General features: G+C 38.8%; 1 long non-coding RNA gene across 1 annotated transcript in view; it reads left to right on the top strand.

Annotated features, from left to right (window-relative positions):
• The window catches only part of LOC125802491 (uncharacterized), a 479356-nt gene that overhangs the window by 198535 nt on the left and 260309 nt on the right, over nucleotides 1-20512 (top strand). The gene's annotated exons all lie outside the window — the stretch shown is intronic.

The raw sequence follows: 20512 nt of genomic DNA, 5'->3' as shown, positions 1-20512 counted from the left end.
ATTAATTGCAAAAGTGTAAATTTTAGTACGTAAGGGAACGAAGTTACGCAAATTAAAAGAATTATAATTTTTTCCCCATTTTCTCCCCAATTTACATGGTCAATTACCCAACTCACTCATTAGGATGTGATGCCCCAACACCAGGAGGATGAAGACTAGCACATGCCTACTCCGACACATGTGAAGTCAACTACAAACGCTGCCTCTTTTCCAACTGCTGCTAATGCAGCATTGCTAAGTAGCATCACAGTGCTAACGCTCGGAGGAAAGCACAGTGACTCGGTTCTGATACATCAGCTCACAGATGCAGCCTTGTGCTGATCGACATCACCCTTTGGAGTGATGAGGAAAAAAAAGTGCCATCTACTGTAGCCACCCAGAGAGAGCAAGGCCAGTTGTGCTCTCTCAGGGCTCTGGCAGCTGATGGCAAGCTGCATGACCAGGATTCGAACCGGTGATCTCCTGATCATAGTGGCACTGTGTTTTATTATCAAGTCTAAAGTCAGTGCAGTTTTGTTTCCCCACAAAATCTTACAGCACTTCATGTTTCTTCCCTCTGCTACTGACAACTTTTATGGAGATGTGGATTTCATTTTCCAGCAGGACTTGGCACACTGCCCACACTGCCAAAAGTACCAATTGTTCTTAATAATATTCAAATTTTCTGAGACACTAATTTTTACTAATTTTCTCAGAAAATGTAATATATTATGTATCATAATTTATTTGAGTAATATTGTATAAATTAAATAATTGTAATTAGGTAATATTGTATGCAGAAATTAAGTAAAGGTTACTAAAAGAAAGGTTTGATTCAGTAAAAATAAATGAAGTAAAATTTACTAAAAGAAAGGATTGATTCAGTAAAAATAAATGAAGTAAAATTTACTAAAAGAAAGGTTTGATTCAGTAAAAATAAATGAAGTAAAATTTACTAAAAGAAAGGATTGATTCAGTAAAAATAAATGAAGTAAAATTTACTAAAAGAAAGGATTGATTCAGCAAAAATAAATGAAGTAAGGTTTACTAAAAGAAAGGATTGATTCAGTAAAAATAAATGAAGTAAGGTTTACTAAAAGAAAGGATTGACTGAAGTTCAGTTCAGTTATTTACTCTGTGTAACTCTATTTAAATCTTGAAACCGAGTTGAAGTTACTTAAATTTATCTGAAATTAAATTTACTTTAAAAAATGCAGAAGCAAATGCAGAAAGTTGTTTAAACTTAAACTTTTTTAAAGTAAATTTGACTCATCATTTTTTTCAGTGAATGCAATAATAAAATTTGGGCCATATTGTCCACTCCTATTCAGTACTATATAGAGGTTATATAGAGCTGAGACCGTAAGAAACTGGTGTGTGTGATTAACTGATCCAGAATCAGACAGATTGGGTATAGGAGGGAACCAGGGCTTCAGTCTGGACAGCTCAGTGTCTAAACCCTACAGAGCCAGGCTGAGTGACAGCCTTTGATAGCTCCACTCCTCTTAATAGAAGGGGATTCTGGCAGGGTTGCTACGTTACTCTGTTTGAAGAGACACTGTACCCAGCAGTCACTGGGGGGGAAGAGGTGAAATAGCAAGCAAGGACTTTTCATTTAGTGTCTGTCTGCCTGTCGGTGTCTCTGCCTTGATATGCTATTAACTTCACAGCACAAGACACAAACTCTATATACCAACTATATACCAACTTTCTGACGCTCAAAAATTAAGATATCAAAAGTTCTACAAGAACAATCTAACAAAATAAGCTAGTTTTGTTAGGTCCACTGATATGTAACACCATCTGCATCTCTTTTTATTTTATTAGGACTCCCGCTATCACCAGTGATGCCCCCCTAACACCAGGAGGATAAAGACTAGCAAATGCCTCCTCCGATACAAGAGAGGTCAGCCACCGCTGATGCAGCATTAACGAGTAACATCACAGGGCTAACGCTCGGAGGAAAGAGCAGCGTCTCGGTTCCGATACATCAGCTCACAGACGCAGCCTTGTGCTGATCGACATCACCCTAGGAGTGATGAGGGGAAAGAGCGCCATCTACTGTACCCACCCAGAGAGAGAGAGAGAGCAAGGCCAATTGTGCTCTCTCGGGGCTCTGGCAGCTGATGGTAAACTGCATTACTGGGATTCAAACCAGTGATCTCCCAATCATAGTGCCAGCGCCTTAGTCTGCTGGACCACTCTGAGCCCAATCTACCAATTTTTTAACTTTTTGATGGTTTAGCTGGTTTACAAATAAAATATGATCAACCTGACCCAATTAGACAATTAGTATCACCAAAACATGCCCATGCTGGTTGACCAGCAATAACACTAACAGACTTGCTCAACCATCAAGGCCGACATGCCCTAGCTGGTTGACAATTTTATCCTGGATGAAAAAATGTATCACCACACGGCAAGAATCTATCCTTTGGCATTGACAAAAATATATTTAAATTAATATTAATTTAACATTTAAAGCAAAAACAAATTTGCCAATGAGGTAAGCTAACTTTTCTTACTAACATTTCTTTAAATAAGTCCCAAAATGAGTGAAGTAGCACCTAAATCAAGCAAAAAAATCACTGATTAATAGTAAAAGTAACTAAAAATATACAAAAATGGAGATACTTTTTTATTTCTTAAGACAGTGGTGATATTCTGTTTCGCTAAGATGGTTGACCAGCAAACAAAACACTGAATCTGACATTTTAAATTCTGATTGGGGCCACCCAAAAAGGCTCTAAACCATAAAACCTTTTTTTTTTCTTTATTTTTCTTCTTTAATTTTAAGTTGTGAAACATATCAATCCTGCTTAAACATTTTAGAAAAAAATTCTAACCTTTAAAAAATGCTCTTTTATTGCTGTAATTTCAGTCATTTTTCCTGATTTCAGATGAGGATGATGTCACTGCTATAAGAGGCACACTGCTTAGTACAATCAAGTCTCCCTCTTTCTCCTCCCCTAAACCCATACATCACCCAGGGGCCCTTCCCAAAGTACCCCTAGCATTTTATTTATTTAATTTTTTTAGCATTTTTCAAAAAAATAAAAAATAAAAAATCAGGGGGTTTAGTGCCCCTTTAAATATGTGGTACTGAAATTCGAGACACATGTCCGATTTACAGCCACTCATGTGACTCTGTCAGAACCAATTACAGCTGTCCAAAAGGAGAAGGAGAAACAACAGAAAGAGAAAGAGCTGAGAGAGCTGAGAGAGTCAGCTCAGAGCCAGCAGGCCAGCAGGTGAAGCATTACAGAAATGTCAGGCGACCATTTCTTACATAATTCATTTAATATGAAGGAGGCCTATTTTCTCAGAAGCATTTTTTATTGCATTTTGATGTAGGCTTATAATAAAATGCATGTATTGATCAAAATATCTGCACAGAACGTCTGTGCACGTCCCTGAATACACAAATGTCAAAGAGCTCAAGAGCACAAGAGCTATAAAGAGCTATAAGTCCAGCAGTGGCACAGGCAGCATCACTGTGGTCCACGTCTAACAGAGGCCCTCTACAGATTTCTCTACAGAGACGCACACACTCACTCACTGTGCTGCCGCCAGCTGTGCCAAACCAGGTGTTTTCCTGCAGAAACGGACAAATCCTCCTGCGGTTTCTCCTCAGCACCTGTTCCACACACTGCACTCCCAGATGTAGCATCTCAACCACTGTTTCACACTGTTCACTAAAACCCAGACATGTCCTGACATGCCTGGACATGTGCTTCACTACTAACTCTGTGGTGAAAAGTCCATGTGCTGGGTGAGATTAATGTGCACAGAGATTAATGCGTAAAGAATGCATAGATTAGATAAGATTCAAGTTTATTAATAAGTTGCTAGGACGTTGCTAAGGTGTTGCTATTGTATATCTGTTGCTAATGTATTGTGTGGGTTGCTAAGGTGTTGCTTTGGTAAAGCTGCAGGTTGGTAATTTGCTGCTAGATGGTTACTATGCTATGGTTTTGTTATGGTAATGCCAATCCTAAGGCGTTGCAAAGATGTAGGAGTTGGTTACTAAGGTGCTGCTTGGCAGTTGCTAAGGTGTTGCAACGATATATCTCTTGGTTGCCAAGCTGTTGCTTTGGTATAGCTGCAAGTTGGTAAGTTGCCGCTGGATGGTTATTATGCTATGTTGTTGTTAGGATAATGCTAATACTAAAGCGTTGCAAAGGTGTAGAAGATGGTTACTAAGGTGTTACATGGCAGTTGTTAAGGTGTTGCTACGATAGTATTTGTTGGTTGCTAAAGTTGTTGCTAGGCAGTTGCTAAGGTATTGGTCTTGGATGCTAAGGTGTTGCTTGGTGGTTGCTAAGGTGTTGCTATGGCATAGCACCATGTACAGCGGGAGAGCATTTGTTCGCTCTGTTAGCGCACGCACCAAAACAGGCAGAACCAAACGGTTCAATAAAATATCGAGAACCGTTGCATCCCTATTAAAAACTTTTTTTTTCATTTCGGTGACATCTCTGTAAATCTTCTGATTGGCTGATATAAAAAAGAGGAATAATAGTCAGGAGCTGCTGCTGTGCTCTGTGTGTGGGCAGGAGGATGAAGTCTGTCTTAGAACTGTCGAGTGGCAGCAGACCCGTCCTCCTTACAAAAATGGAACAATTCACCTGATTGGCAGATTCATCATTCAGTGATAAGTTTGTTTGTATGAAAAGCATGCAGACAATGAAAGATTGCTGTTATATGGTGTCCTGAAAATAGAGGAAGTTGAAAACGTGAATTTAAATGAAGCTTTTGTGCTCAGGGCTCATTTTAAGACTCCCAGCGGCACAAGAACGATAAAAATAATTTTATATGCTGTCCCCAGCATGTGTTTTCAAAACCCCAAAGAAGACATTACCACTGCTATATACAGTATTTTCCTGAACTGGTGCCCTGTCAACATTGTTTTTAAACTGAAAATTCATACATATATAAGGCCTATCTGTATGAGATTAGTTTCTCCGAGGGTCCTGGGGTAATTTTCTGTTTTATGGGGGTTCTCTTTTATGTGATTTTATTCCCGTCCAAATTGACCATGTATATTTTTTTTCTCAGACATCCTCTGAGAAAATTACAGGCTGAATTATCTACTGTTTTTCACGATTAACTTCTGCCGCTGGCTGCTACGCTATGCAGAGTCTATGTATGTTTATGTCTATGTCACTATCAGTACAAAGATGGTGGCGCTCGGAGCTGAAGCACACGTTATAGGATGTAAAAAGTGATTTTTAATAAGCTACTTGCCACTTTTTAAGTTATTAATGCCTCGTTTTAAATGTCAGGGTTCTCCGGAGGATTCTACCAAGGAGGTGAGGAGCTATAGCTATGATACTTTGAGCTGGATAACGGTGGAAAAGGCGATTTATCGGGGCGAATTATGCCCCGTGCCACCCAGTCTGAAGTGTGTATGGACAAACTGTTAAAATTTCTGGATCTCGGAACGCTGTGGGAGAATGGAGGTGTGCTATTCATCAAAGGTAAGAACTTTTTATCATGTTTTACTACAACAAAAGTCAATTTTACACCAGAGTTCTCCTTAAAATAATGTATATACTGTATAGGTAAAGCTGTCTATTACTGAAAGTTTGCTTGCTTTTGTGGGTTGGGTGTTGCATCAGTCTACACTGGTATATAAGTATTGGTGAAACAGTGTGTGTGTGTGTGTGTCTAATTCAGACACAACCGCATGCTCTCTCAGTATGTGTTGGGAATATGAACGGGCCCAGGTTGCCGAGGTAACAGAGGCTGGCTGTCTCCTGATACCTATTAAGAAACATGAATTTTCTTTAATACTGTAAACCAAATCTATGCTTATGCAAGTCTATGTGCGTGTGTATATATATATATATATATATATATATATATATATATTATTTTTTTTTTTTTCCTGGTAATCTCCAGCAGTGGTGCAGCGTGTGACAGATTCTCACTGAAGCATCAAAACTATGATTAAACACATGTGGAGTTTTATGTACTTAACAAAACAAAATGAGCTGAACCTCCACAGTCACCGGACCTGAACCCAATCCAGATGGTTTGGGGTGAGCTGGAGCACAGAGTGAAGAAGGCAAAGGAGCAACAAGTGCTAATAAACACCAGCAAATTACACTGGAAGTTGGGGTCCAACTTGTTGTCAAAACTGAATAATAGCATTAAAACATAATAATACAAAGCTGAATCCAAATGAATCACATACTTTAACGTTGACACCCCTAGAAACAAGATAAAGAGAACATGCATAATTATTGATTATGATTCTGTGATATTAGCTTTAAACATTAACAGTTTGATTTATGTCTTCCTTACAACTCCAAAAAGCATCAGTTTTCCGTGTTAAAAAAAGGTACGTGGGTCAACTCGCTAGCTGATAGCGCCCTGGCTAACTGGAATATTCAGAGTTTCTAAGTGTAGTGCTGTCAGGCAGCATTAGCAGCTAACCGCTAATGCTAACAGCTAATGCTCCAGTCTAAGTGGAAATCTGGAAATCTAAGCTTACTGTGAATAAATGGAAGAGCTTTACTTACCCAAATAAACTTTTTTGAAGAATTACAGTTTTAACTAAGCTGCTTAACTTACACTACAGCTTAGCTAAGAACGTAGCTTCCTTCTAGCTGAATTTGAAGGAAAACATTGGAAACAACTCCTTGTTGCAGCGCCTTATAATCCGGTGCGCCTTATGTATAAAAATAGACCAGAAAATAGATGTTTATTGATAGTGCGCTTTATAATCCAGTGCTGCTTATAGTATAGTGTTGAAAATACGGTATACAAAATTGGTGCAACTCAGTCCTGCTGTATAAAAAAAAAAAACATAAGAATGGCTTAAAAAATATATATGATTAACGTGAGGTTTTTAACCCTTGTGTGGTGTTCGGGTCTGTGGGACCTGTTTTCATTTTTCATCAAATTATACTAAAAAACTATTTTTTCTAACTCAAACTCATTGGCATTGGCTCATTTTTGGTGAAAAACATATATCAAAACACATTTTCGATAAACACACACTTTACACCCCCCCCCCCCCCCAACCATTTATATTACATACAGTAAGTTTGGCCAAGGCCTAATAAACATTGCTTCATTTGTAAATTTAAAACTAAACAAATTTTCTACTCATATCTTGAGTTTAATTAATTTTCTTTTACATTTTATTAAAAACTAATAAAAAAAGGAGTAGCACTTTTTAAAAGAAATGTAACATAAGAAAGGTAAAGGGCAAATATTAACCATGTAAGCTGTTTATATTGCTTGCATTTTAGGTGAAGCGAGCATGTGTAAAGCATTTTAATGTAAAATTGCTTAATTTTGCTGAATTAAATACAACAAAGTAACAAAGTAAACGAGTAACAAAAATATGAACACCACACAAGGGTTAAAATCCTTTTTTATTTTTACAGCACTGTGCATGATTAACGTGAGATTATAAAAACTAATGACTGATTTTGTTTAAAGCAGATCATGATAAGCAGAATATTTTAGGCTGAAATCTTGTATTTTTTTCCCTCTGCAAGTCTGAGGAAGACTGGAATCTCTTGATAAACAAGCCACAGCAACAGACAGGCGCATTTCTTTAGAGCTAAAACATTTTCCCATGTCTCTCAGAGCCAAGAGCTCCATTCATCCCAAAAATAGTCCGGCCTTGCTTACGCACTGCACTGAAAGAACACAAGGAGCGAAGGCAAAAAAAAAAAGAAAGAGAGAAATCACAGCCACATTCTTCTGCTACGTTATGGTCGTTCCTCCACATGTTACACTCATCAAAAGCACTGGGGGATAACGGCAACAAAGGTCAAAAGAGCTCGCGGCTTAATTACGCCCAACCCCAGACTGGTTATTAGGAATTTTTTTGGCTGCTTGCGAGGAGTCAAATAACAGCCCCTTTATCTGCTGCTCTGGCAACAAGCAGTGCTTAGTAATGAGCAGAAGGGAGAGGGCACAGCTGCCCTACCAGTGGTTTGGCAGCCAAGCAAGGAAAGAGGGGAGGAAATCACAGTAAAACCGAGCTTTTAACTGGCTGAATGTAGCAAGTCCAGTTCGTACCCACTGAACCTATTGATGGATCTCTTTCTAGGATTTCTAGAATTGATCAAAATATTCAGAGTGATGTAAATATACAGTGGTGTGAAAAAGTGTTTGCCCCCTTCATGTTTTCCTTATTTCTTATTTTTTTTTTCATATCAATATATTTAAATATCAAAGACAACACAAGTAAACACAAAACGCATTTTTTAAATGAAGGTTTTTATTATTAAGGGAGAAAAAATTCAAACCTTAAAGAGCCCCTAATGTGACATCATGAAAAAAAAAATGAGCGAGATAACGAGATCCTAATATGTGGGAACAAGATAATTAAGGCATGGGAACAAGATAATAAAGGTGTGGCCATGCCTTATCAAGGCTTGGGAATGAGGTAACCAAATCGTAGCCATTAAGGCTAACAAAGCTAGCAGCTCTTAGTGGTTGTGCACAAAGGTAAACAGGTCTGCATACTGTCTGCATCTGAGCCAATCAGCTTTTAGAATAAGAATTAAGAGTTTTTTTTCTGAGAATTATCCCATGTCTCACTGCAAGAGACTCCAAAATATCATCACAATTAATTCAGAGATACAAATAAAACGAAACCAGTTATCTCTCCATTTTCTTACTAAAGATTATTAATTTGATTAAAGGAGCTTTAAGGTAATATTCAGTTTCTTCATTGGCATTGATATTCTCCAGCCAGATTTAATTATCTCGTTCCCACGCCTTAATTATCTCTTAATTATCTCTAATTATCCTGTTGCAACAAGATCCTGAAGGAGAATGTCTGGCCCTCTGTTTGTGACCTCAAGCTGAAATGAACTTGGGTTCTGCAGCAGGACAATGACCCAATGACACCAGCAAGCCCATCTCTAAATTGCTGAAGGAAAACAAAGTGAAGACTTTATCAAAAAAAGGCCTAGTTAAAGTCCTAAACTGAAGGTGGTTTTTGATCGAAAACCCTCCAGTGTGGCAGAATTACAGCAATTCTTTAAAAAGGAATGGGCTGGAATTTCTCCACAGAGAAGCCACACCCCCTCTAGAATGTACAGACCTCATGTCATATCAAGCAGCTTGAGTTCACCACTGTTTATTTCAACAGGTCCTACAGGTATGACTGAGGCAAGGCTGGCTCTGGTTAGTCTATTGCAGGGGCCCGTTTCCTTTTTTGGAGCGGCCCGCAAGGTATTTTAGAAATATAATGAAAGTTGGCCCGCTGTTAAGCAGGTTTTTATAATGTGAGATTCAAAGTTTGAACGCTAGGTGTCAGAAACGGGCCAAAGAGTGTAAAAGCGGAGAGGGTGCGCATTTCTAGCGCAGAAAAACGGGCCAAAGAATCTAAAAGCGGAGAGAGTGCGCAGTTTTAGCGCAGAAAAAGGGCAAATGAGTCTAAAAGTTGCCGTAATTAAGGAGTTTAATATTAAGAGACATCATGAAATGAAACATCAATTTGAAAAATCTTAGTTTACACAACACTGTCAAAGATAGATAAAGATAGTAAGTCAAGTAAAATGGTGTGTAAATGAAAGTAATCAGGAAAATGTATTATTTAAAGTGGCATATTTCATTATTTGTTTTATTGCAGAGTCTGTGGCCCGTGACTTCAAATATATTTCTCCTTCTGGCCCCCAACAAAAAAAGTTTGGACACCCCTGATCTATTGAGTCCGAGTTCCTACTTCAACAGTCTTGGAAAAAGTAAGAAGCCCTGGTCTCTGGTATAAAATCCTTTAGACTTGCTTGATGTTCTGCCACTGTTCTCCGAAGGAAACGTCATCTCTGTTACATGGCAGGTTTCTCCGCACATGAACGGCTGCTGGGTTTGTTAATGTATTTATTTATCCATTTCATTTGCCACGCTCAAATGGATCCTACTGATGGAATCCCACCGGAGTTCTGAGCACGTCTTTGTTGCAACCGTGGCGTATTTGGTAAACACTGATCCTGTTGCCAGGCAAATCCAAAATGCTCCTTTGCTTTGCTTAATGCCGAAGCGGAAAGCTGGAGCTGCACAGTTGAGTGTGACCTCACTTTCAGCTGCAACATTAAGTGGAAGGAGTGCCTCATGGCCTGTCATGGTCAAAAGTGGGGTGGTCAGCGCTTAGAATAAAAGACAAAGACGGGAGGAGAACACTTTCCAAATGTGAAGGTCGATACGTCCATCCAGCCTTCAGAGCGAATCAGAATGGAAAATGCAAATTAGACAAAAACACAGTGTTTCTCACGTTTATTTTGATTGATAACGTTTATGTGATTGAAGCCAGTATAAACCTGAACATGAAAGCTATTTCATGTTTTGTCTGCTTAACTTTTTTTTTTATTAACTTCACTAAACACTTCAAAGTTGTGTAGTGGTAAAAGATACCAAAGTGATAAATGTTTTAAAAAAATTTTTACCCATTTTTTTTCTCCAATTTACAAGGCCGATTACCCAACCCACTCATTAGGACTCCCCCTATTACTAGTGATGCCCCAACACACCAGGAGAGTGAAAACTAGCACATGTGAAGTCAGACTCCACCACTTTTTTCGAGCTGCTGATTGCATCACAGAGCATTGCAGAGTAGCATCACAGCGCTTGGAGAAAAGCACAGCGACTCGGTTCCGATACATCAGCTCACAGATGCAGCCTTGTGCTGATCCATGTCACCCTAGGAGTGATCAGGGGAAAGAAAGAGTGCCATCTACTGTACCCACCCAGAGAGAGCAAGGCCAATTGTGCGCTCTCTCAGGACTCCGGCAGCTGATGGCAAGCTGCATGAACGGGATTCGGACTAGCGATCTCCCAATCACAGTGGCTAGTGGCAGCGCCAATCCAATACTTGTAACAGAACTGTTGTAACAGAAAGGCAAACTCAGGCAAGGAAGAACGTTTAGTAAAGTGGATAAACCAAACAATACTCTTCAAGGTGTGTGTGTGGAGTGAGGGTGTATTTATAGTGAGGTAAACAGGTGAATTCAATACTTAGGTGATTTACTTCCTGGTAGTTTTCTTATACTGACTGAATGATCTTAATAAAGGATTATTTAATGCATCGAAAGAAGCTGAAACAGTACTTACATATTTCATTAATTTCTGATATTAAAACTGAGGAAAATCCAGTTTTCCAAGCTTTTCGAGCATTTGAAATCAACCTCATAGTGAACACAATCCTTTCCTCTCAGTAGTAACGAATTTCCTCTTAATTAAAACTACAGGCTCCGCTCACCTGCTGCAGCTAATTACAGCCTCCACCAGTTAGCTGGCTGAAATAATGGTGCCAACACTATGGGTGCATCCCAGTGTCTAGGCTGCAGCCAAGAAAGTACAGACCTTGGTAGCAGATCTGGTGTACAGGGGCTCATTCAGGGACATTTGAAACAGAAATGGAATAGCTTGTGAGTTTTTTTCTAACAGCACTTTTAGGGTGTTATCAAATTTGTTATCAAAAAAGTTTGGTTTAATTAAACTAAATCCTGGTGCAACAGATTTTCCAGGAAACATGTGTTTTATTATATTGTGTTATCAGGCTAAACAAGACCAGCAATGCTTCTTTGAATGCGGCCTCAATCACAATCAATAATTGTTACCTAATGCCAGGTGCAAACTACACACATTGTTAAAGCTGATGTCCGAAAGTTTTGGGATTTGAGGGATTTAGGGCCCTCTCTGGTGAGAGTGAGTGAATGCACCGAGTGTGCGGAAGAATCATTTTAAACTGCGGTCTCAGTTCAGATCGGATGAATCCGATTCCAGGTTATTACATTACAGTATTACATTACATTACATTTGGCAGATTTACAGACTTACAATAGTGAAGTACAAAAGTAATAGAAGTTAAAGGTAAAACATTTTTAGATAGGGCTTAAAGGAGGGCGAAGGGAAATAATGGGATAGAGGTGTGAAGGAGGGGAAGAAGGAAATGAGGTTAGAAGTAGTTAGTGTGTTAGAGGTGTTAAGAGAGTAAGTGCTCTTTGAAGAGCTCTGTCTTCAGGAGTTTATTAAAGATAGTGAGAGATTCTCCTGATCTGGTAGTAGAAGGTAGTTAGTTAGAGGTGTTAGGAGAGTAAGTGCTCTTTGAAGAGCTCTGTCTTCAGGAGTTTATTAAAGATAGTGAGAGATTCTCCTGATCTGGTAGTAGAAGGTAGTTAGTTAGAGGTGTTAGGAGAGTAAGTGCTCTTTGAAGAGCTCAGTCTTCAGGAGTTTATTAAAGATAGTGAGAGATGCTCCTGATCTGGTAGTAGAAGGTAGTTTGTTCCTCCATTGGGGAACTCTGTATGAGATCAGTCTGGTTTGCTTTGTGTGAATGTTTGTTTGGTAAAGCAAGGAGACGTTTATTGGAGGAGCGCAGCGGCCGGGAGGTAGTGTGAGCCTTCAGAAGTGAATGCTGGTAGGAAGGAGCCTGTCCTGTCATCACCTTGTAGGCGATTGTAAGTGATTAGGTGTAAGCGAGGTTATGTACCGCTCAGACAAAAAATTAACTTCAAATACACACTGGTCGTACTATGGGTAAATGAACCCTTCTGAAGTCTCCATTGCTCTACCAGCAGTTGTGCATTTGTAGCCAAGAAAACGAGCCAACAAGTTGATACGTTGTATAAGTGTATAAGTGTCAATTAGAGCGGAGAAAACTGGCCAAAGAGTTGAAAGGCAGCGAGAGTGCACGGTTGTAGCGCAGAAAACGAGCCAAAGAGCTAAAAAGCAGCGAGAGTGCGCAGTTGTAGCGCAGAAAATGAGCCAAAAAAGTGATAAGCAGCGAGAGTGTGCTCACAGTAAAACTGAGCTGGATCCTTTTTTAGAGGCTGTACATGTGCCGTAAGCACGTAAAGACGCGTGACATGGCCAGAAGAAGAACTCCCAGGGCTCTCCAGATTCTAGCAAGGAGGTGTGGAGCTACTTTGAGCTGGATAACGGTGGAAAAAAACAATTTATCGGATTTATCGGTGCAAAATAATGCCTGGTGCCACTTAGTCTGAAGGGTGTTTGGACAAACTGTTAAAATTTCTGGATCTTGGATCGCTTTAGGAGAACGGAGGTGTGCTATTCATCAAAGATAAGTACTTTTTTTTTATCATGTTTCATGTTTTACTACACCAAAAGTCCATTTAACACCGGAGTTCTTCTTTAATAAATTAAAAAAATCATCGTTTAAAACCTGCGTTTTGTATTTATTGAAGTTATCGACTGTATCAAACATTTGAAAGCACAAACAAACACAGTTGTAGCTGTATCTGTAGTTACTCTGCTGCTGCAAATGAGGCTTTCCTAGTCCTACTGCACGGAAGGAATCCCTGACTGCAGGGCTATTGAGCAGCAGTGGTGGACAGGCCCATTAAACACAGACTGTAATTCAACATTATGAGGCTGTGTGCTGCTCCTGCAGCATCACCACCACCACTACCACCACAGCATTAAACACAGCACAGGAAGTGAGCGAGGAATCCGTGCCTATTGGACAGAAGCAGGTGATGGAGATGGTGGAGGATTATCTGGACGGGTAGAGGACACTGTATCTCGAGGTGATCATGTGTCCACACTTGTCCGCTTTCATCATTGATTGGAGAGAACAGGCTGCCTTCACTCCTTTTCACAGTTCTCATCAGTCTGGACTGATGGCAAAACCGATGTCTCCTCCTCTTTTCCTCCCAGCAGCCAATCAGGGGCCTACTATCACAGTCACTATGGGCTCCGATTGGCGGCAGATGACATCATTACTACAACAAGCTGGAGACATCAATTAATTCATGGCTGCTACACAATGAGCCAATGAGGTTGTTCTGACGGGGGAGCTTGACAACACACAGGCTCCCTGGTTCACTGTGTCCTCTGCTTCCCCCGCCGTGCGGACTACTCGTATGTCTATATTCCCCCACACAGCCTCCGGCAGGTGCAGCGGTATACGTGCAGGCACAGACATGCACACGGAAGCACAGAACAACACATACACACACAAGTGTGTACTCCACGCATGAACACATGTTACTGGAACACAAACACATTCAAGGCATGAAAGCTGATGCTGACAGAAAACATGACTGTGTGTGATCATCTAATCAAGGGATTAACCCCTTAACTGACCGACATTTTTTAATATTTTCTGCCTGATATTACCTGCAGTATATTATGCCTAAAATAACATTTTTGAAGGTTTTGTGTTTGATAAGAAATGTAATTGAAAATCCTAAATGTAATTGTAATAGAAAATGTTTTACAAATATTGACAGAATTCTGCAACTGTCAAAATATAAGGAATAACTAAACTAAACAATTTAAAACCAGTATATTAGCCAGCAGACTTCGTCTGAGGGAGGGATCTGTATCTACCCTCCGTGGCACGTCGGCACATGAAGGAGATGTAAGTACTTTTAAATAATAAGTTTTATACTTTTATCTCAGTTGACACTAGCATGAACTTGTTTGTTTGTGTTTTGCTATTTAGCACAAGCTAACACTAAAGTGTGGTAAATGCTCAGCGTTGCCCATGCAAAGAAATCCCAAAGTATCTCAGTAATACTTTTGTATGCAGTATTTGTCAAAAAAACTGGTGGCAGTGCAAAGAAGTAAGAAAAAAGAAGAATGTGGTCAGATACAGCTTTGAAAATAAATTAAGAGACAACTTCAGTTTCTGATTCAGTTTCTCTGATTTAGCTATTTATAGGTATTTATAGCTATTTATGTTTGAGTAAAATAAACAGTGTTGTTTTATTCTTTTAACTCCCAAATTCCAAATAAAAATATTTATGCTCATTTAGAGCATTTATTAGCAGTAAAAGAGAAATGGCTGAAATAACAAAAAAAGATGCAGAGCTTTTAGTCCTCTAATGATGCAAAGAAAAGTTTTAAGAGTTAAAAAAATCAATATTTGGTGGAATATCCCTGAACTTTAATCACAGTTTTTATGCATCTTGGCATCATGTTCTTTCCTCCACCAGTCTTACACACTGCTTTTGGATAACTTTATGCTGCTTTACTCCTGGTGCAAATAATCAAGCAGTTCATCTTGGTTTGATAGCTTGTGATCATCCATCTTCCTTCTTGATTATATTCCAGAGGCTTTTAATTTTGTAAAATGAAGTTGTTGAATGAGATAAAACCACTGCATCATTTTCCTTAGCTTAAGAAATGATTAGTTAATAAAGGTCTGAGATTTTCACAGCACATTGCACAGACCTTAATGATAACTTAGATGTTTTTTTTTCAAAGCCATTATGTGGTGGGCCACAAAAAAAAAATCTTGGAAAAAAAAAAATGTAATGGGATGGAGTGCTACATACTAGTAGCTCTCCAGCCCAGAGGGTTGTTGAACCCAATTGCAGAACAGTTGATCTCAAAGCAGGTAAACCCAAGAAGAAAGAAAGGAAAAAAATAAATAAATAAACACACTGTGTCGTCAGGGTCGCGGCCCAATACACTACCGCTGCCCCGGCTAGTGAATTGAGACACAGCCGTGAAAAAATGTCCTTATAAGGAGATAGGGAGCCCAAGAACGGGCGGAAAAACGAGAACAGGCGTAAACTAAAGTCATGCTGAGCTGCGACAGAGAGAGACAGGGGAGGTATGTAAACAAAAGCTCTCCAGAAAAGCATTTTATTTATTTATTTTTTCATTATCAATCATTATAGTTCAAACAACCTCACAGGCCGCCTATTCCCGACCCCTGCTTTAAATGAGCTTCTGGCGTACCTTCACAGTGTGAACGCGCAGGTCTGTATCCTTTGCTGAAACTCACAAAAGCGCTGCGCTGTTAAGATACGAAAACGCCAAAGTCAGAGCTCATCTGGACAACATTTCTCACAAATTCCAAATAAAAATATTTATGCTCATTTAGAGCATTTATTAGCAGTAAAAGAAAAATTCTGAAATAACAAAAAAAAGATGCAGAGCTTTCAGTCCTCTAATAATGGAAAGAAAAGTTCAGAAATCAATATTTGGTGGAATAATCCTGGTTTTTAATCACAGTTTTCATACATCTTGGCATGTTCTCCTCCACCAGTCTTACACACTGCTTTTGGACAACTTTATGCTGCTTTACTCCTGGTGCAAAAATGTAAGCAGTTCAGTTTGGTTTGATGACTTGTGATCATCCACCTGCCTCTTAAAACACAAACTAAAAGAAATAGTTCTTGCCTTTTGCTCATTTCAAGCCACGCAAGGCATATTTTTTTTGTACCCTCATGATCCCAAAAACACACTAACATGCTTTAAATCTAGATACGCGATCCGCAGTTGACCAGAATAATGCGCTATAGAACAGTAAAGTAGGGCCACATGGGTCTCTAATCATCTAGCTAGCATACTGAGACTCACTGTCTCAACAGGCCCCTGCTTGCTTTCCTTGTTATTGCAAGGAAAACCCGTTTTGACCTCAAATACTGACACTAATGCCACTAAGCTTCTCTTGTTATTTAAGGATTGTAAGAGAAACCGCTGACCCGAAGCGTGAACTCGCTTCCCTGCAGAATGACATCACACAGGTGCAATAACAGCTCAGAGAGTCATATAAATAGGGCACGGATGAGCAAGGTTGAGCCACGCTCAACAAATTGCACGCTCCGTCCATGATAACGGCTGTGGGATAGTGACAGGGTATTAGCGGGAAGTGGACTCGGAGGGAGGGAGAGAGAGAAAAAGAGAGAGAGAGAGAGGGATGTGAGGGGAGCAGGGGTCTGTTTATGAGAGAGAACCATCTGTCCCTGTCAGCTTTGCTTTCCAAGTTATTCAGGCCCAACACAGTAAGTGCATTATTGACACACAAAGATGGCCTCAGATAAAGCCTCTCTTCCTAATTCAGATTAAACTAAACTAGATTAAACTTCAATCCTAAAGAATTTAATATTTTAATTTGTTCTGTGATAGTAGCGATTAGTAAAAATGTGACACGCCCAAGGATTAAGCCGTAAGCCTAGTGCTAGACTATATTTTCCTTTTAATTAAAAATCTCCATTCAAAATACCATGCAATTCAAGGTTAGCATTAAAGACGAAATCCAGTGTGAAATGGACTTGTGTTGTAGTGAAACATGATAACAAGCACATTTTAACTTTTGTTGAACAGCTCACCTCCATTCACCCCCAGCATTCTGAAATGCAGTGCTTTTAACTGTTGTTACCAACAGACTTACAATGCTTAACAGCTCTAAAAAAAAAATAATAATAATAAGAGATCACCTAAAAATGATGTTTTTCCTTGATTTTACCAAATTGAAAACCTCTGGAATATAATCAAGAAGAAGTTTCATGATCACAAGCCATCAAACCAAACGGAACTGCTTGATTTTTTGCACCAGGAGTAAAGCAGCATAAAGTTATCCAAAAGCAGTGTGTAAGACTGGTGGAGGAGAACATGATGCCAAGATGCATGAAAAAAAAACTGTGATTAAAAACCACCAGGGTTATTCCACCAAATATTGATTTCTGAACTCTTAAAACTTTATGAATATGAACTTGTTTTCTTTGCATTATTCTAGGTCTGAAAGCTCTGCACCTTTTTTTGCTATTTCAGCTATTTCTCATTTCCTGCAAATAAATGCTCTAAATGACAATATTTTTATGTGGAATTTGGGAGAAATTTCCTTCTTAGTTTATAGAATAAAATTGTTTAAATATGTTCATTTTACTCGAACGCACACCTATAAATAGCAAAATCTGAGAAACTGATTCAAATTCATTTTCCAGAGCTGTATATTCTGGTGGCTAACGAGAAAAGAGTGGATTTTTTTTGGATGGTGTGTCTCCTGGTACATTGAAAAAGATTATCATGTTGAATGTAAAACATGGTTGTGGTAGTGTGATGGTGTGGTGCTCCTTTGCTGCTTTAGGACAACAAATTTTGCTCTCTACCAAAAATCTTAAAGAAGAATGTCGGTTCATCAGTTTGTGACCTTAAACTTAGGCATAGTTGGGTTCTGCAGCAGGACAATGATCCAAAGCACACATCCACCTATTAATGGCTCAAAATTAAAATTAAAAAACAACAAAATTAAGGTTTTGGAGTTGCCTAGTACTTTAAAAATCGAAGTGAGATGCAGTGGCATGATCTTAAACAGGCTGTTCATCCTCGTAAATCTTTTAATGTGGCTGAATTAGAACAATTATGCAAAGAAGAGTGGACCAAAATTCCTCCACAGAGATGTGAAAGACTCATTGCCAGTTATCACCAATGGTTGATTGCAGTTGTTGCACCAAGGGTAGCACAACCATGGTTATTTTGGTACATTGGTTTGGATAGATTTTTCCCCTTAAGTGAAAATATGACTTAAAAACGGCTTTTTATATTTACTGTAAATCTAAAAAATGTAAGTATTATAAAACAAAAAAAAAAAATCTGTAGAGGGCAAATACATTTTCACAGCACTGTATGTGTAGGTGACGGATCTAAATAGAGCACCTGACTTTGAGCACCTGACTGAAGAAGTATCTATTGAAACGGTTTTGAGGGAAGTGTTTCTCATAGAACAAATCTGATTTTTTGTGAATCCAGCCATCTTTACATCTGTACACAAGGAGTCTTTAGTATTCTGACACCATCTACTGGTGATTTAGTTTTTTTGACAAAAAAAAAATAAAAAACATATTAAAGCAACTACTTGTTTTAATTGCAGTTTCAGATGGGTAATTGCAATGCTAATAGCATTTCTCCATTATAAATTCCATTTTGTCTATACCCATGGGATCGGATTTTAGTCTATGAAGGCTTTCTCTGTCTCCTTTAAGATTTCTTGCTTATCTGATTAGCTTCTTGCTTAGTTTTGAACAATAGTCTGTTTATTTTTTTGTTGGTATGCATAACCATTAGAACTTGTACATATCTTGTTTCCACAGGTCGCTAAAAGGACAACTAGGAAAATTACCAGGTCGGGAAGGAGCTGTTGCCCAAAGTAAAGGAGTTCAAGTATCTCTGGATATTGTTCACGAGTGAGGAAAGGATGGAGCATGAGGTTAACAGGCAGATCTGCATTTTTTTTGGGCATGTCCGACTAGGAGGAGAACCCAAGGGAAGACCCGGGACACGCTGTAGAGATTATATCTCTCGGCTGGCCTGGGAACGCCTTGGTGTCCCTGCGGAGCTGGAAAAGGTCTGGGCCTCTTTGCTTAGGCTTCTGCACCCACGACCCGGACCCCCGGATAATCGGTAGACAACGGATGGATGGTAAAATTACATCTCAAATTAATAAATCATGGGATGTTTATCTCAAGATTCAAGGAGAGCATAAACACATCATCCTTCTACATTATTTTAGATGTTATATTAAATCTAACTATATTGGAGTGCTTTTTTTTTTTTTTTTTTTACACATTTGTGCCTTAGATATATTATTTATTTCTTTATCTCATTCTAATCTAATTGTTTACACTCTGGACACAGAAGGAAGTGTGGGATTACAATGCTTTTAGGAAGAAGTTGTTACCAGAAAAAACAATTATTAAATATAGCCGCAAGCGGCAATCATCGGGTTCAAGCACCAACTTGCACAATGGTGCCTACTGGAGCATTGAATGGTGATGTGTAAGAAGGTCTAATATGATTGGAGATGCCCTGTCACATTTAGAAATTATCAAGTTTTTCACCTGTTATTAATGTTGAGCAGAGGCCTTTCAACCTGATCAGTGCTTAAATTCACATGTAAATCTAGTGAACTTTGTAGGATATTCATTAAGTGAGTTAGAACTAGTCAAAAGGTGTCTACATGTTATTGGTATTGATCAGGTGGCTTCAACCAGAATGTTCACAAAGTGGTATTCAGATTGACCTTTGAACCTTTGCAGAACAAGCTGAAATGTTTGACCAAACAAGTTTAAATTAACACAAAGGAGTGAATGTTCTGATATGACATGTAATTACGAAGTTATTATAAATCTAGTTCTGAATTAAATGGCGCTTCATCAAGCACCAACTAGCACAATGGTGCCTACTAGAGCATAGGATGGTGATGTGTAAGAAGGTCTAACACAATTGGAGACATTCTGTCACATTTAAAATGATCAAAAGTCTTTCACCTGTTATTAATGTTGAGAAGAGGCACAAAGGAGTGAATGTTCTGATATGACATGTAATGTCAAGTTATTCTTAATCTAGTTCTGTATTAAATGGCGCTTCATCAGAGTGATATTGTACAGAGGTCTTTAACATTGTGAGATTACAGCAAATACTGCAGAGTTACAGCACTTTAGGTTAGAAATTCCAAGGACGCACAGATTGCTTGATGCCTGGAGAGTATTGTATGTGAAATTTTCACAAATGTTTTTAATGAACATTTACCTAGAGACTCTACAGTGTGCAGCAAGACTGAAATGGAGGTGATAGGCCAAATATCCAGAGAGTAGTTTCAATATAGCTATTTTCAAACAATTAGCAATTATGAATGAACAAAGCACTTTTTAAACATAGTTGTATTGAGAAATTTGTCAGAGCCACTGTACTAAATATGGCAAAAACAATTAGATGTCAAAATAGTACAGCATGATTGACATATACTCGTTTTTTGGAACAGCGCCCCCCAGTGGGCGGATTGTTTCAGCACTTTGCAGGTCAC

Source organism: Astyanax mexicanus, chromosome 6 (genome assembly GCF_023375975.1).
Source record: "Astyanax mexicanus isolate ESR-SI-001 chromosome 6, AstMex3_surface, whole genome shotgun sequence".
NCBI lineage: Eukaryota > Metazoa > Chordata > Actinopteri > Characiformes > Acestrorhamphidae > Astyanax > Astyanax mexicanus.
This window is presented reverse-complemented; position numbering and strand designations above follow the sequence as displayed.